Source organism: Neophocaena asiaeorientalis, unplaced genomic scaffold, assembly GCF_003031525.2.
Source record: "Neophocaena asiaeorientalis asiaeorientalis breed wild unplaced genomic scaffold, Neophocaena_asiaeorientalis_V1.1 scaffold204, whole genome shotgun sequence".
NCBI classification, from domain to species: domain Eukaryota; kingdom Metazoa; phylum Chordata; class Mammalia; order Artiodactyla; family Phocoenidae; genus Neophocaena; species Neophocaena asiaeorientalis.
The window spans coordinates 1777654-1782048 of NW_020173922.1; the positions used below are offsets into that span (position 1 = coordinate 1777654).

General features: G+C 42.7%; 1 protein-coding gene across 4 annotated transcripts in view; it reads right to left on the reverse strand.

The window, feature by feature from the left end:
* Window positions 1–4395, reverse strand: part of TRPC7 (transient receptor potential cation channel subfamily C member 7) — a 137381-nt gene that overhangs the window by 90144 nt on the left and 42842 nt on the right. The window lies entirely within an intron of this gene.

Consider the following 4395-nt stretch of genomic DNA (forward strand, 5'->3'; position numbering starts at 1 on the left):
CAAGTCTATTCAGAAGCAGCACAAGAACCAAATGTCACTTTCAGTGTTAATCAATGTCGAAAGCCCTGAGAGTGGTAAATAGTAGTTGGTAGATAGGAGTGCAATTATGCTTTTCCAGAACCTGGATTCCTCAGCACATAGATGGGAGGCTGAAACACTGCAGAAGCTCAACAATTTTTCTAAATGAATGATTCGTTTCTCCTTGCAGCACTGCTGCTTCAAAATGTCCCTTTACATTAGAGAAAGAAGTAAGTGTTGATAAATGTTTGTTTGCTGAAAGGAAAAGGGTCAAGAAAATGTTTTCAGACAAGAGTGGCTACCCTTCATTTCTATATATCATTTAGGGGTAAGCAGGGTGTTTTGGAAATGCTGGGTAGAAAAATGGCGCTCAGCTCAGGCAGACTGTCATGGGCAAGTCAGGCTGTGCCGTCCCAGAGCCTCTGCGCATTTCTGGGTTCAGTGCAGTTCAGAACAGAAGGTACCACTTCATTAGAGACTTTCACTTCCCTGGACTCTTTCAGCTAGCCGGGCCATAAAAAAGGGAGACACACCAGAGCAACCAAAACGGCTGGTTTGCTTTTTGCCTTCTGTATCAGTCTGGAAGGCAACATGCCTGGTGTCTGCAGATGGCTGGAGGAGGCAGGCCTGGGCCTGCCAGGAAGACAGAGATGACATGGACATGGGTAGATGGGACATGGGATAGATGCAGACGTGAGGGTCATGCCAGGCCCAGGCCTCCCAGAGAGAGCCATGGGCGCACATCTCTGCGGAGTTGTGATGATTAGGAGAAATGGGTCAACCCTGAGCTCAGCGAGCCTTTGAGCCACACTCCTCAACTTGAGTTGGAAAGATGAGACATATACCTAAGACTTCACAGGTGCCCTTTTACAAATAATTCCATAGTCCTGCACACTGAAGTCTGCCAGGCCCAGTGGGTGACAGCTGTTCTACCTCCATCATCTTACTTAATCCTTATAAAAACCTCATGTTAGAAGGACTGTCAGCATTTCCAGCTCACAAGCAAGAAAACTGAGACTCAGAGAGAGAAACTAACAGGCTGAATCCACTTTTCCTTACATTGGTCACTTACTCATCTCTGGTTACTCTGTCACCTTCCTTGAAGATTTTAGCTTCTGTCTTACTGTCGCTCTCCCAACATTAACTGCTGTTGTTATTGGTGGTTTCAGTACCCAAGAAGATGTCCCTTCCATTACCCTGCCCTCTCATTTCCTTGACGCCATCTTTTCCAGTGACCTTATCCTCAACTCCAACTCAACCATTCATTCTCTTAGTTATTCCCAGTAACTGCAGCTCCTCCACGACCCTAACTTTAGGTCTCCCTCTCTCTGACCACTACCTCCTATATGTCCAGCTTGCTTCATCTGGGATCCTAATTCTAGCAGTCCTTTGATTCCATGAAACCTACAAGCCATTGACCACACCACCTTTTCACTGGTTTTCATCCCCCTCAGGTCCCTGTCTCCCTCCTTGCAAAGCTTCTCTTTTATGGGTAGTCTTTATCATCATCCTTGCACACATCAACTCTCTTACCCTCCTCTTATTTTGTCCTCCTCACTGGATGAAAGCCTGACCTTGGTCGCATCTAGCTCTCCGCTACTCTGCTCCCGCCTCTGCACAGTTAACGTGGCTGGAGAGCACACACCTGCACCAAGCAGGCGTGCTGTAAACTCGCTACCTCCAACCTCAAGCAGTCTGTGGCGCTCCTGGGCAACTTACCCTCCTCCCTGTCCCAAACAAGCGTTTCATACCTCTCTAGTCTCAGTTTTCTAACACTTCATCCCCCTCCTAGTTTCCTATTTTACTTGGAAAATAGAACTCATTGGAAGAGAAGCTTCACATGTTCGCACCATCCACATAGTCTACTTTCATCTGTGCTCATGGACTCTCTTCCCTCTTCTTACTCTTGCTGCTCCTACCTAAGGCCAGCTCCTCCACTTGTGTGTTGGATATCAGTTCCCTATGCCACTCAAGGACATGGCTCCTGCGCTCTTCCTTTCTCTCCCCTGCACTGTTAATTTCTCCCTTTCTCTGTTGGCTTAGTATACGAACATGTTGCTATTGTCTTGTCTTAAGAAGGAACTCCTCTTGACTCCACTTCCCTCTCCAATTACTACTCTAGTTTTCTGTTCCGCTTTATAGAAAAACTCCTCATTAGACTTGTTTACACTCATAGTTGACAGTTGTCCTCCTTACACTCTTTCTTATTCTATTCAGTAAGGCTTTCATACTCTACCCATTGCCTCCACTGAGACTGTCCTTCCAAGGTCACAAGTGACTTTCATATGCTAAATCCAGTGGCTGGTTCTCAGTCCTCATCTTACATGACCTGTTAGGTGCTTTGACATAGCTGATCACTTCCTCCTCCTTGATACACATTCTTCACTTGGCTTCTAGCATAACATACTTTTCTGTGGTTTTTCTTCCTGAATGAGTACTTTTGCATCTTTGTTGATTAATTCTCATGTCCCCTGATGTCTTAGTTTTAGAATGCCCCAAAGATTGCCCAGTCCTTTGAATTCTCCTGTCTGTTGACACTCATTGCCTTAGTGATCCTGTCTAAGATCATCAGATACCATCCATATGCTGAGGACTTCAAATTTTATGTCTTTAGCTCAGCCTTCTCTCCTGAACTTGAGTCAAATATATCCAATTACCATCTTGGTATTTCCACTTGGATGCCAAATAGGCATTTCAAACTTAATGAAACTAACTCTGGACCTGGTCTTCTCCACCTTGTTAGTATTCCCCAACTTCTCAGTTGTCCAGGACAAAAAATCTTGGATTTATCCTTGATTCCTCTCTTCTTCTCAAAACCGACATATAATTTAGTAGCAGATCCTACCAGCTCTACCTTCTAAAAAAAATATCTATCTATCTATCTGTCTATATATATATAAAAGATCTGACCTCTTTTCACCAATCCTACTATTTCTACCTTGGTCTAAGCCATCATCATCTCTTGCTTGGACTAACCAAGAGACTCTTAACTGGCCTCCCTGATTCTATGATTCTATCCTGGTCTTCTATAGTCTATTCTCCATACATCAGTCAGACATTCAGGAAAAGTAGTCAAGTCATGGCACTGGTCTGCTCAAACCCTCCAGTGGCTCCCCATCTGCTCAGAGTAAAAGTGGCTTCATTATACTGTCCTATAAGGACATATATTATCTAGCCTCTCCATTCTCTCACTGATTTCATTTCCTGTGGTTTTCTTCCTCCCTCAGTCCACTCCAGCCACTCTGACCCCCCTGCTATTCTTCAAACACACTTGGCATGGACTAGACCTTTGTACTAGTTATTCTCTTTACTTGGAATGCTCTTTCCCCAGGTATCTACATGAACAACTTTTTTAACTCCTTCAAGTCTTTGCTCAAATGTCACTTTCTCAGAAGACTTCCTTGACTGTCTTTAAAAAATTGTAACCCTTCTCCATTTGCAATCACCCTTTCCTGCTTTTTTTTCTTCATAGTACTTATGACTATATGACATCCATACATGTTATTTATTATAATTATTGTCCATATCTTTCACTAGAATGTAAGCTTCTCAAGGGCAGGAATCATTGCTGTTTTGTTCACAAATATATCATTAGAGCCTAGAATATTTCCTGGAACATGATAGGCACTCAGTAAATGCTTGTTGGATCTATTGGAGCAGTGTACTTGTCTAAGATGACATAGCGACTAAGTGGTAGAGCCAAGATTCAAGACAGGTCGGTCTGACCCAAATCCTGTTCTCTTCCCTCTCACCATGTTTCCTCCTCTTGGTGAGCAGCGTGTTCCCTTCTACTTAGCACACTTGAAACTAGAGACTTAATTGGGGCTGACTCTCAACTAACTTGGAGAAATAAAGGGTGGGCTGGGATATGGATATTTGAATACCCAGCAGACTCTGTAGTGTAGTAGATGAGTGTGCAGGTTTTGAAGTCAGAAAGACCTGGAGTTTGAACTTCTTTTTTACTACTTGTCAGTTGTGGGAAATAGAACAAGCCATGTAACTCTTCTGCATCTCAGTTTTTAATCTGTAATACTATACATACCATATAATGATTGGGAGAATCAATACCAAAACAATGTAAAATGCTTAGTGTAGTTAACAGGAAATAACACAAATAACAAAATAAATAAAAACCTAAATAAATAAAAATTGATAATAAAAATAAAGCCTGTAAATGGTAATTTTAATTAGTTCCCACCTTAGTTTGACCACTGATTTCAAACTCTAGACCTCTTGCTTTCTGTGGTTTTTAGTTACTGGACTGGGAGCAAGACTGGCCCTTGGAGAGGAGAACACAAAATGCTGGAGAAACACTTGATTCTTCTCTCTCTCTCGCTCATGTCTAATCCATATATTAAAAATATACTCTGAATTTGT